At 47.0% G+C, this 13,806-nt stretch overlaps 1 protein-coding gene across 2 annotated transcripts in view; it reads right to left on the bottom strand.

Annotated features, from left to right (window-relative positions):
* CKAP5 (cytoskeleton associated protein 5) overlaps positions 1–11,741 on the bottom strand; it is a 112,662-nt gene extending 100,921 nt beyond the window's left edge. Inside the window, exon 1 of one of the 2 annotated variants that reach the window (XM_008270443.4) lies at positions 11,510–11,741. The gene's annotated coding sequence lies outside the window, so the exon portion shown is untranslated. Of the gene's footprint in view, positions 1–11,021; positions 11,042–11,509 lie in introns of those variants that run through there. The other variant, XM_051826308.2, reaches the window with a different exon arrangement.
* Between the last annotated feature and the right edge of the window lie 2,065 nt (positions 11,742–13,806).

Raw genomic sequence — 13,806 nt, 5'->3', positions numbered from 1 at the left:
AAATGGTCACAATGGCCAGAGCTGGACCAATCTGAAGCCAGGAGCTTCTTCTGGGTCTCCCACGTGGGTACAGGGGCCTAAGCATTTGGGCCATCTTTCTCTGCTTTTCCAGGCACATTAGCAAGGAGCTGGACGAGAAATGGAGCAGCTGGGACTCAAACCGGTGTCTATATGGGATGCTGGTGGCAGAAGCCACAGTGCCAGCCCCAAGAAAGATTTTTTTTTTTAAAGATTTATTTTATTTGAAAGGCAGAATTATAGAGAGAGAAGGAAAGACAGAGTGAGATCAATCTTTCACCCACTGGTTCACACCCCAAATGGCCCCAACAGCCAGGGCTGAGCCAGGCTGTAGCCAGAAGCTTCTTCCAGGTCTCCCATGTGGGTGCAGGGGCCCAAGGACTTGGGCCATCTTCCTCTGCCTTCTCAGGTTCATCAGCAGGGAGCTGGATCAGAAGTGGAGCAGCCTGTATAGGATGCCAGCATTGTAGGCAGTGGCTTTACTCACTATACCACAATGACAGCCTGATTTGATTTTTTTTTTTAAGCAAGCAGCCTCTATGTCTTACACATAAATGTTTTTAAAAGAGATGGAGAAAGAAATATCTTTCATCACCTGAATCACTCCCCAAATGGCTTCAACAGCTAGGACTGAACTCAACAGCCAAAACCAGGAGCCTGAAACTCCATCCAGTGGCAGGGGTCCAAATACTTTAGCCACTTTCTCCTGGTTTCCCAGGCACATTAGTAGGGGGCTGGATTGGAAGCAGAGCAGCCAGGACTCAAACCAGTGCTCATATGGGATACCAACATAGCAGGTGCCGGCTTAACCTGCTGTGCCACAATGCAGGCCCCTTAAAAATTTTAAAACTTTAAATTCCTGCCTGGATGGAGCCGGCACCATGGTGTAGATGGTAAAGCCACTGCCTGAGGCACCAGTATCCCATAGGGACACTGATTCAAGTCCCGGCTACTCCATTCTTGATCCAGCTCCCTGCTAATAGCCCGGGAAAGCAGCAGAGGATGGCCCAGGTGTTTGGGCCCCTGCACTCATGTGGGAGACCAGTAAGAAGTTCTTAGCTCCTGGCTTCAGATTGGCCCAATTCCGGCTACTGTGGCCATTTGGGAAGCGGACCAGAGAATAGAAGATATCTCTCTCGATATCTCTCTTTCTTTCTAACTCTGCCCTTCAAATAAATAAATATTAAAAAAAAAAAAATTCCAGCTTGGAGTCTTGAAGCTGGATCTGCCCATACTCTTCCCATAAACTATACTTCACTTTTCCCTATTAACATTTTTTCGAGCAGCATTATCTCCTTTAAAAGAAAGAACAAATTCATAGTCAGTACCCAGAATATAGCACAGTGCTTTATTATATATATATATTTTTAATTTGAGAGGTAGAGTTACAGAGAGAGAGAGAGAGAAACAGAGAGAAAGCCTTCCATCCACTGGTTCATTCTCCAAATGGGTCACAATGGTCGGAGAAGGGCTAGTCCAAAGCCAGGGGCTTCTTTTGGGTCTCTCATGCAAGTGCAAGGGCCCAAGCACTTAGGCCATCTTCTACTGCTTTTCCAGACCATAGCAGAGAGCTGGATGGAAGAGGAGCAGCTGGGACACATCCATATGTGCCACTGTGCCAACCCCAGTGCTTTGTATTCTAATACAAGCCTAAACAGGGGCTGACAAAAACCAGACCATACAAATCCAAATGCATATTTCAGTTTTCTGGTTCAAAAAAGGCCTAGGCCAGGTTAGAGTTCTTAGGATCAAGTAAGGTGAGTGTTTTCAGGCTGGAAAACAAATGCCTTCTTTGGGTGTACAAGCAATCTATTCCTTTTTCTGCTACAGAAAGCAGATTATTAGCTAAACAAGTAAGATGCCATTTGGTAATACTCAAGAAAACGGTTGACATTCTGTTTGGAGGAACCACTCACATCAAACACTGTTCAAAAATGGGGAAAGTGTTGTGGTGCAATAGGTTAAGCAATTAATTGGGGTGCCTGCATCCTATATCAGAGTGCCTGGGTTCAAGCCCTGCCTCCTCTTTTGATCCAGCTTCCAGCTAATGCACACCCTGGGAGGCAACAGAGGCTCAAGTAGTTGGGTCCCCTGCCACCCACATGGGAGACCAGATAGACTCCCTGGCTCCTAGCTTCAGTCAGTTCTTGGTTGTTGCAGGCATTTGGGGAGTGAACCAGAGAATGGCATATCTCTCTCCACCTCTGTTGTTCTTTCAGATAAAAAACAGAAGGCAATCCTCTAAAGCACAGAAGTATTTTTACTTGGTACTCACAGATTTCTTTTTTAAAACTATCTATTTATTTATTTAAAGATTTATTTATTTACTTGAAGGCAGAGTTACAGAGATGGGAGCTAGAAAAGAGAGAGGTCTTCTATCCAATGGTTCACTTCCCAAATGGTCACAATAGACCAGGCTGGGCCAAGCCAAAGCCAGGAGCTAGGGGCCAGGAGCCCCTTCTGGGCCTCCCACATGGGCACAGAGGCCCAAGCACTTGGACTATCCTCTGCTGCTTTCCCAGGAACATTAGCAGAGAGTGAACCAGAAGTGGGGCAGCCAGGGCTCAAGTCAGCACCCATATAGGATGTGGGTGCCATAGGCTGCAGTTTTGCCTACTACACCATATAGCCAGTTCCCCAAAAATATTTTTAAAAGATTTATTTGAAAGTCAGAGTTACAAAGATAGAGGGAGAAACAAAGAAAGAGCTTCCAATCACTGGTTTACTCTCTGTGTGGCCATGATGGCCAGAGCTGAGCCAGGCCAAAGCCAGGAGCCAGGGGCTTCTTCCTGGTCTCTCATGTGCATGCAGCGGCCCAAATACTAGGGCCATCTTTCATTACTTTTCCCAGACCATTAGCAAGGAGCAGCATTGAAAGTGGAACAGCAGCTGTACCCACTTCTCCATGGTGCCAGCCCCATCTAAGCCAGAATATAAAGTTTTAAAATTTTTAAGGAGCCAATATTGTGGCGCAGCAAGTTAAGCCACCACCTGCACGCATATGGGATGCTGGCACAGTGCCAGTCCCCTCAGAAATTTCTGATACAGGATTTGGTCTTTCCTCTCAAATGAAGCACACAAGCTGGTTTTAGATTAGAAGGTTTTCCAGAGATTCTTTTAAAAAAGGAATGTATCACATAAAAAAAGAGTCAAAAGTATACTATGGAATTATAATACTAATTAAATTCCTGTATAAAAATATATAACATGGAAACTTGACGCAATGACAGAAATAAGTGCTATAGAGGCTGGCACTGTGGCGCAATGGGTTAAGCTTCTGCCTGCAATGCTGCTAACCCATATGGGCACTGGTTTGAGCCTCCACTGCTCCACTTCTGATCCAGCTTCTTGTTAATGTGACTGGGAAAGCAGTGGAGGATAACCCAAGTCCCTAGGCCCCTATACCCACGTGGGAGACCTGGAAGAAGTTCCTCGCTCCCAGCTTTGGCTTTGCCCAGTCCTGGCCACTGCAGCCATTTGGGGAGTAAATCAGTGGATGGGAGATCTCTCTCTGTTTCTCCTTTTTTTTCTGTAACTCTGCTTTTCAAATAAATAAATATTTAAAGAAAGAAATAAGTGCTGCAAATAAAAAAAATTGCAGCAAAACTGATGAGGAAATGAATTGTTCTAGACAACCAAGTATGCCAGATCAGAGGTCTATCTCTGAAACATCAATTGTTTTAGGTAACTTTTTTTTTCATATAAATCTAAGAAAATATAGAATCCTCAAAGTCTTATTGAGCAAAGCATATGAAGAGTCATTTAAACTTCTCAGGATAATCCATCAGAACAATCAAACGCAGCAACATCTTCAAGACCTACTGCCACAAACGACGCACTCCTTGTGGGGAAACTAAATGGTGCCAATGTGACTTTTTTTGAGTTATAAAGCTTCATATTTTGCAGCTTCGCTTTCTTCATCTTTGTGATCAAGCTAAAAAAAAAAAAATTTTATTTTGACAGGCGGAGTTAGACAGTGAGAGAGAGAGACAGAAGAGAGAAAGGTCTTCCTTCCGTTGGTTCATCCCCCAAATGGACGCCACGGTCAACACACTGCACCAATCCGAAGCCAGGAGCCAGGTGCTTCTCCTGGTCTCCCATGGGGTGCAGGGCCCAAGCACTTGGGCCATCCTCCGGGCTGTGGTGTAGCTGGTAAAGCTACCGCCTGCAGTGCTGGCATCCTATATGGGTGCCGGTTTGAGTCCTGGCTGCTCCTCTTCTGAGCCAGCTCTCTGCTGTGGCCTGGAAAAGCAGTAGAAAATGGCCCTAGTCCTTGGGCCCCTGCACCCACGTGAGAGACCCAGAAGAAGCTCCAGGCTCCTGGCTTCGGATTGGCACGGCTCTGGCTGTTGCAGCCATCTGGGGAGTGAAGATGGAAGACCTCTCTCTCTGTCTCTACCTCTCTCTGTAACTCTGTCTTTCAAATAAATAAAATAAATCTTCAAAAAGAAAAAAGAATAAGAAGATGACCCAAGTTCTTGGGCCCCTGCACCCTCATGGGAGACCCAGAAGTAGCTCCTGGCTTCGGACTAACGCAGCTCCTGCTGTTGCAGCCATATGAGGAATGACCAGAGGATGGAAGACCTCCCTCCCTCCCTCTCTCTCTCTCTCTACATCTGCCTCTCTCTAACCCTGCCTTTCAAATAAATTTTTTAAAAAGAGAAAGAGGGTACTACATCATAGTAACCAGAAGTGTTAGCTTGGCCGGCGCCGCAGCTCAATAGGCTAATCCTCTGCCTGCGGCGCCGGCACACCGGGTTCTAGTCCCGGTAGGGGCAACGGATTCTGTCCCGGTTGCCCCTCTTCCAGACCAGCTCTCTGCTGTGGCCCGGGAGTGCAGTGGAGGATGGCCCAAGTGCTTGGGTCCTGTACCCCATGGGAGATCGGGAGAAGCATCTGGCTCCTGCCTTTGGATCAGAGCGGTGCGCCGGCCGCAGCGCACCAGCCGTGGCGGCCATTGGAGGGTGAACCAACGGCAAAGGAAGACCTTTCTGTCTCACTGTCTACTCTGTCAAAAAAAAAAAAAAAAAAAAAGTGAACAGAATCTGCTTGACGGAAGTCAGTAAAATTGTGACTGTCTACTTGGGCTGCTGAAAAAAGACTCTTTTGGCTTATCTCCTGGCAGTAGTTGACTTTCAGATAAGTAAAATGCAGAAAAAAATCCACATTAAACAAATGAATTTGATCTCAAGCAATGCTTGAAATGACCCAGCTTTTTTTCTCATCTTTATAATAAGGGTCTAAAATTTTAATAGTATGTCACTCCTTTTCTGTCATTTTGCTTTTCAAATAAATAAGTAAAAAGAAAAAAGTGTTATAAAGGGGAAAATAGATCTCAGTGAAAAGCAAATTACAAAGAGGGCATTTGTTTATGATCTAAACTTCCTCTGAAAGTCTCAGCCCCTGTCTTACTCTGTCTCTTAGCCTCTCAAGTAAGGTTTAAAAAAAATTTTTTTTTTTAATTAATAAGAGGGTACACGTTTGGTGTGGTGGTTAAAATGTTACTTGAAGCACTTGAATTCCATATTTAAGTGTCTGGTTCAAGTCATGGTTCCTCCCCTTCTGATCCAGCTTCTTGCTAATGCACACTGTGGAAGGCAGCAGATGATGGCCCAAATACTTGGGTCCCTGTCACCTACTGGGAAACCTGGATTGAGTTCTGGACCCCTGGCTTCAGCCTGTCCCAGCACTGGCTGTTGCAGGGATTTGGGGAGTGAACCAGCTGAGGGAAGATCTTTCTGTGTGTTCTGTTTCTTTCTTTCTTTTTTTTTTTTTTTTTTTTTTGTCTCTCTCTCTTTAAATACAAATAAAAATTTTTAAATTAATAAAATAGAATTGGATTATAATCCAAAGTACAAAGCAAACACACAGAGGCTGGCGTGGTGGTACAGTGGATTAAGCCACCACCTGCAGTGCTGCCATCCCATATGGATGCCAGTTTGAGTCCCGGCTGCTCCACTTCCGATCTCGTTCCTTGCTAACACGCCTGGGGAAGTTGCAGAAGTGCTTGGACCCCTGCACCCATGTGCAAGACCCTGGATGAAGCTCCTGGCTCCTGGCTTCAGTCTGACCCAGCTCTGGCCATTATGGCCAGTTAGGGAATGAACCAACACATGGGAGATGGAAAACTTTCTCTGCCTCTGTGGTAATGCCACCTTTTTTTTTTTCTTTAAGATTTATTTTATTTTATTTGAAAGTCAGGACTCACACATTTTCTTTCTTTCTTTTTTTTTTTTTTTTTTTTTTTACAGGCAGAGTGGACAGTGAGAGAGACAGCGAGAAAGGTCTTCCTTTGCCGTTGGTTCACCCTCCAATGGCCGCCGAGGCCGGCGCGCTGTGGCCGGCACACCACGCTGATCCGATGGCAGGAGCCAGGTACTTATCCTGGTCTCCCATTCGCCCATGGGGTGCAGGGCCCAAGTGCTTGGGCCATCCTCCACTGCACTCCCTGGCCACAACAGAGAGCTGGCCTGGAAGAGGGGCAACCGGGACAGAATCCGGTGCTCGGACCAGGACTAGAACCCGGTGTGCCGGCGCCGCAAGGCGGAGGATTAGCCTAGCGAGCCGTGGCGCTGGCCAGGACTCACACATTTTCTACCCTCCTCCCTGCCCCAGGTATATTAAAGGGATAAAGGATTCAACTCAGCGCATTCCCCAATGACACAGGAGAACAATTTGTGCTACAAAATAAAGAAGCACTGGACTATAACCCAGACTATAATGTAAATATTGAATCCACAATGATATGAATACTTGACTAAACTAATAAATGGAGGAGAAACCAATCTCTCATGTACACAGATACACCACTCTAAAAAGATTCCCTTCTCCTTAAATGCAGACTGCTCATAGTGACTTCCATTCAAAGAGTACACTAGGCTGGCGCCGCGGCTCACTAGGCTAATCCTCCACCTAGCAGCGCCGGCACACCGGGTTCTAGTCCTGGTCGGGGCACCGGATTCTGTCCCGGTTGCCCCTCTTCCAGGCCAGCCCTCTGCTGTGGCCAGGGAGTGCAGTGGAGGATGGCCCAAGTACTTGGGCCCTGCACCCCATGGGAGACCAGGATAAGTACCTGGCTCCTGCCATCGGATCAGCGCGGTGCACCGGCCGCAGCGCGCCAGCCTCGGCGGCCATTGGAGGGTGAACCAACGGCAAAGGAAGACCTTTCTCTCTGTCTCTCTCTCACTGTCCACTCTGCCTGTCAAAAAAAAAAAAAAAAGAGTACACTAAGGGTACACTAAGGGAAGGGAAAAAAGTAACTTCACAGTGCAGAAAGCCCACAAACACTAGGAGGTATGTAATTAAGGTCAATATTAACTGGTATAATCATGGTGATAGTATGTACGCTTGAAATAATGATGAAAATGGCAATCTATTTCTACAGCCTTCCTAACAAAAACCATAACCCCAGTCTATCATGAAAAAAGTCAGACAAATTCCAACAGAAGGACATCTTGCAATGTACTTGACCTCAAAACTTCTCTAGGGGCCAGCGTTGTGGCACAACAGGTTGAGCCGTCGCCTGCATCCCTTATGAGCAGCCAACATGAGCCCCAGTTTGAGTCCAGGCTGCTCTGCTTCCAATCCAGCTAGGAAAGCATCAGAGGACAGCCTGAGGGCTTGGACCCCTGCCACCTATGTGGGAGACCCGGATGGACTGCCAGGCTCCTGGCTTCTGCTTGGCCTGGCCCTGGCTGCAGCAGACATTCCAGCAGGATGGAAGATCTCTGTCTTTCCCTCTCGCTAATTCTGCCTTTAAATGAATAAATCTTAAAAAAAAAAAAAAAAAAACTTCTCTACATTTGAAGATTTTTTTAAAAACTGAGAAATAAAAGTAGGAGGAGAGACAGATCTACCTTCCTACCCAGGTGATACAAACATAAATCTGTAACTTTTGTAATTATTTTAATTGAAGACTTCTCAAAGTAGTCTGTTGAAATACTACTCACATACAAAGATCCAGAAAGACAGTCAAATGGCTGGCTTTATACTGATTTTATCACTTTATCTTACAGAGAAGACTATGCCAGTTTCGGCCAATTTTGTTCAACAACTATTGTTGTTTTGATTTTTTTTTGTGCCACCTACTTTGTTCCAAAGGTCTTTTTGAGATACCTCACAGGAAGAAAAAAAATGCTCTTCTATCATCTCTGTGAGGAAATCAGAAAATAAAGAGCAAACAATAATAAACAACCAAAATATAACAATAAATACTACGCAGTAACTAAAGGAAAGTGAAGTAAAAGTGACTAACAGAGCTACTCTAACTGGGAGCTTAGAAAAAGATGACATTTGAATTGAGACCTGAAAGGAGCCCATCAGACAGGCCTAAAGTAGGGGTAGTACAGGATGGGAAGTTTCAGAGAACAGCAAGTGCCAAGGAAACAAGGAGCAAGTTTATTGTGCTGGAGGTGTAGGAAGCAGACAGGGTAACTGCCCCGAGGAATGAACTAATATACTCTGAACTCCAGAGGTAATGAGACTCATTTAAAAACCTTAAACCTCTCCAACACTGGAAGAATTCAGCATCACAATCAGATTAAGATCTCAATTTTGGGCAGGCAGGCTAATCATCTGCCTTGCGGCACCGGCACACGGGGTTCTAGTCCCGGTCGGAGTACCAGATTCTGTCCCGGTTGCCCCTCTTCCAGGCCAGCTCTCTGCTGTGGCCCGGGAGTGCAGTGGAGGATGACCCAGGTCCTTGGGCCAATGCACCCGCATGGGAGACCAGGAGAAGCACCTGGCTCCTGGCCTCAGGTCAGCGCAGTGCGCCGGCCGCAGCGCGCCGGCCTCGGCGGCCATTGGAGGGTGAAGCAACGGCAAAAGGAAGACCTTTCTCTCTGTCTCTCTCTCTCACTGTCCACTCTGCCTGTCAAAAAAAAAAAAAAATCTCAATTTTATGCTTGTCCTTAACCCCTCCCCCACTATTACAACTGTCTATCTCCCATATGGTAAACATTGTATTTTGAACCATCCCATCTTCCCTCTGAACACGATTGTCATTCATATTTCATCAAATCTATGGTAGAACTATTAAAAAAAAAAGGTGTGTGGGAGGTAATTCTATCCTGAGATTACAACTGATTTCTTAACGTATTCCATTATTTCATATAGCCCATCATATTCAAAGGTTAAAAGCAAAGGTCCTGGAGACAGAGTAACTTGAGTTCAAATTCAGGTTCTGTCACTTATATGACTGAGCAATTTGCATAACCTTTCTAAGTCTCAATTTCCTCATCTATAAAACACTGTGAAGGGCCAGCGCCACGGCTCACTAGGCTAATCCTCCGCCTTGCGGCACCAGCACACCGGGTTCTAGTCCCGGTCGGGGCACTGGATTCTGTCCCGGTTGCCCCTCTTCCAGGCCAGCTCTCTGCTGTGGCCCGGGAGTGCAGTGGAGGATGGCCCAAGTGCTTGGGCCCTGCACCCCATGGGAGACCAGGAGAAGTACCTGGCTTCTGCCTTTGGATCAGCGCGGTGCGCCGGCCACAGCGCACCAGCCGCGGTGGCCATTGGAGGGTGAACCAACGGCAAAGGAAGACCCTTCTCTCTGTCTCTCTCTCTCACTGTCCACTTTGCCTATCAAAAAAAACACAAAAAACAAAAAAAAAAAAACCACCACTGTGAGGATTAAAAATGATAAAAATGATAAAATGTGGCATCTAGTGAGTATTCAATAAATGTCAGCAAACATATTTGAACACTTATTTTGTTGAAGGACCAGAGCTGGGCCAGAGGGATTATAAAAACAACAATTTGCTTCAGTAAACTGTTTGAGAGATAAAAGTGTCAAACTACCTTAGGTCAGGAGTTTGTCTTTTTCTGGTTCAGCAGTGTATTCTCTGAATGTAAAACAATGCTTAACACATAATACAGTAAGTAAGTTTACTTATTGTTTGCAGTAAACAGTAAGTTTAATACAGTAAGCATCAACCTGAATATCTGAGATCCATTAATTCAAAGCTCAAGAAAAATCTAGCTTTACTTCATTATAAAGTTTTCATTCTCCATCAAGATTTTTAACACTATCCTAAGACACTGTTAAAGATGTTTATTATTTTTAACTGCTTCCAAAAACTTAGAACAATGTTCATAATATTAAGGTACTCCAATTTATTGCAATTAAAACTCTGCTGTTAAAATTGAACTTGTCAAAAGCTGTATCTATCTGTGATGGAATTAGCACACACTACCATTCATAATTCAAAGCTGATGAGCACAACTCAGGGAGTAAAGTATAAGGCATACTGCTACGAAACATCGTTGCTTGCCATTGCCTTCGTGAAGTCTTTAAAAATCCATGTAAACCTTTTTCTCAAGTTTACCAAGGATTAATTTACACTGACAAAATAAATTTATTTCATTTCACCTTCATATCAAAAAAATTTAAAACATCACTATAATTTTTAAGATTAAGTTCATTTCAGTCACTTAAAAAAAAAAGTCCAAATCTTTTACGACTTCTTAAAGTTTCAAAAGATTGTTAGCTTAATTTGTTGGCTCTCCAGGTCAAAGAAGGACTTTTCACGGTGACGAAAATGGAGAAAGGAGGAGCTCACCTTACTAAAAATGAGTTTTCAATTACTATAATTACGCATAATATAAGACAGGCAGCATTTCTGGGCCAAGATTTGATGCCTTGGCTCCCACGAGAATTAAATCAGAGCCATGCACAAATGTGGGGCAAGTTCTGCAAAAAAAGAAAAAAAAAAACCACTTCACCCGCTATGGACTGTGAATGAAAAACTCATTGTTGAGATGCATCACCACGAACCCATTTTCTGACACACAGCCACACAGCAGCCAGTCTGGCAACACCGCTTCCAACATTTCCTACCCAACAACCCAAAGGGGACGCATGGAAATCCTGGCCCGACAATGACCACGGTTGTAGATGGATACAAGCTATCTGCACGGCCGGCTGAGTGCCGAGAGCGAAAAAGAAAGAAATCTAGTTTGCCGAGCCCCCGCCTTCAAGCAGCAGGGCGGCCTGCCTCACCTACCGGTCCCCAAAACCTTCCGAGCTCAAAGACACCCGCACTCGACCGACATCTTCCGAGACAGAAAGCCAGGCGGAGCGGTGATGGGCTGGAATCGCCTACACCGCAGCACGCCGGTAGGCACACAGGTGTGCAGGCAAGGCCCCTGGCACCGCTGGTCCCCGCCAGGCTCCGAGGCCGCCAGGCCCCTCACGGCCGCCGGCAGCCCCCACGGGGTCCTAGCCACTCATTCATTCATTCGTGTGACAATTACGAGAGCGGCGTTCTACAGGGCCCCCGCCCCAGCACACCTCAGCCGCCAGGCGCGGCCCTGCGCCGCCCGCGAACCCGGGACACGGTCGCCCGCGCCCAGCCGCGGCGCTCTGCGAGCACCCGGAACCCTGCCCCGGCCCTCGCTGCCACGCGCGAGCGCCCACGCCCCTCACCCCCACCCCGCCCCGCCATCCGCGGGGTCTCCTGGCCTCCGCCCCGCTTCGCCGCCTCACACCTACCGGGTTCGTGAGGCAGTGGAGGCGCGCGTCCAGAAGCCCCCAGCGAAGGAGTCAGAAACCCCACTTCGCGCGCGCGCGACGCCCGAATGCCGGGGCCTAAGCGAGCGGGTCAGACCCACGGCCCCCTCACTTCCGCCGGGTCAAAACCGAGCGGCCTGCTCTAAGCCGTTTGAAAACGCTTGGCCGCGCACACCCCGCAGTGTCCTGGCCGTTTATTGGTCCGCGGTGGGCCGCCCATCGCTCTCTTATTGGTCCATTTGAAAGAACTGTGGGCACGCGCCACCCGCAGCCTTAAGGGGGCCGCGCGCAGCCGGTTGTCCCCGAGGACCCTGCACCGGGGGGCTCCTGTTGGGATCTGGTAGCTCCCGCGAAAGCTGCGGTCGACCCCGGGAAGAGGAGCGGGAAGCGTGTATGCAGCTGTGCGTCCCCGGCCATCAGTCTGTTTGCTTTGTCTAACTGCAGATGTGTAAGCTGCTGTCAACGCCTGACAGTATCTTGAGCCCTTTCATTCACCCACATACTGATTGTGAGGGAAGCCAGAGGGCTGCTGGGATGCGAATGGAGAAGCCAGCACTCCGCATTCCAGCCGCGAGCCTGCTCGGAACACATCCCTCCCCTCAGTGCGTCTTCTGCAGTTTGGTTTCCTCATCTGTGCAACGGAATAACGCAGGTTCCTTTACCAGCGGAATGTGAGGATTTTCCGTAACACATTACATGTCTGGGAAAGGCTCTTGGGAACTGTAATTGGTTTCTGCAAATGCTTCATACTACTTTTATTTAAATGATAGGCTTATGACCTTCAAATTCTGGTTTAGCCCTTCCTGGTCTCCCATGTGGGTGCAGGGCCCAAGCGCTTGGGCCATCCTCCACTGCCTTCCCGGGCCACAGCAGAGAGCTGGCCTGGAAGAGGGGCAACCGGGACAGAATCCGGTGCCCCGACCGGGACTAGAACCGGGTGTGCCAGCGCCACAGGCGGAGGATTAGCCTAGTGAGCCGCGGCACCGGCCCTCCTTGGACTTTTCTATGAATAAAATCAGGTCCTTATTTTCAAGGAATTTATGATCGATAGTGGTCAGAGGAATAAAGCATATAGACCAGTCACTATATGAAATGGGAACTATACGAATGGAAAACTACAGATGAATAGTGAAGAGAAAACTGATAGGGGACAACCTGGGAGGGGGGGATTTTTAATGTGGAATGTAAAGGACAAGTAGATTACCCATAAAGGACAAGTAGATTACCCAAAGGCTAAAAGATGGACGTAAATAAAATTTTTTTGAAGATTTATTTATTTATTTGAAAGTCAGAGTTACACAGAGGAAAGGCAGAGAGGGAGACAGAGGTCTTCTATCTGCTGGTTCACTCCCCAATTGGCCGCAAGGGCCAGAGCTGCGCCAATCAGGAGCCAGGAGCCAGGAGCTTCTTCCAGGTCTCCCACACAGATGCAGGGGCCCAAGGACTTGGGCCATCTTCTACTGCTTTCCCAGGCCATAGCAGAGAACTGGATTGGAAGTGGAGCAGCTGGGTCTTGCACCAGCGTCCATATGAGATGCTGGCGCTTCAGGCCAGGACGTTAACCTGCTGCGCCACACGCCGGCCCCAGTAAAATTATTTTTTAATCTATCAAGTTGGTAAAGATGAAAAAGATAGTCAAAATTTGGAGGAAAAAATGCCATCCTCGTTGCTAAGAATATAATTGGTGTAAACTTTTAGGACAGTTTGACAGTTCCTAAAATGTCAACATACGTAATCTCTGGCCCAGTGATGCCACTATTAGGAATTTATCCTACAGATATATAGAGTTACACAAAGAAAAATATACAAGGATGTTTACTGCAGCATCGCTTAAGACAGCAAATAAAACCAAGGAAATTACATGTCCATCAATAGGGAACCTTTTTTTTTCCATTTTTTATTTGAAGGGCAGAGAAATAGGGATCTACTACCCACTGGTTCACTCTCTATATACCCACAACAGCTGGGGCTGTGCCACGTGGAAGCCAGGAGACCAGAACTCAATCTTGATTGTGGGCGGCAGGGATTCAAGTACTTGAGCCATCATTTGCTGCCTCCCAGGGTGTGCATTAGCAGGAAGCTGGAATAGGAAGTGGAGCTGAGACTGAAACTCAGGCACTCAGATGTGGAATGCTGGTGTTCCAAGCATTTATGCCATTAACATTTTTCCCCCATTGGAGCAGGGAGAATGTCTTATAGTAGAAAAATACCAGCAAGGACACAGAGACAAGAAAGTACATTGTGTGGGGGGCCAGTGCCGTGGCTCACTTGGTTAATCC

Source organism: Oryctolagus cuniculus, chromosome 1 (assembly GCF_964237555.1).
Source record: "Oryctolagus cuniculus chromosome 1, mOryCun1.1, whole genome shotgun sequence".
Taxonomy (NCBI): domain Eukaryota; kingdom Metazoa; phylum Chordata; class Mammalia; order Lagomorpha; family Leporidae; genus Oryctolagus; species Oryctolagus cuniculus.
Note: the sequence above shows the minus strand (reverse complement) of the source record. Positions and strands in the feature narration are given on the sequence as shown.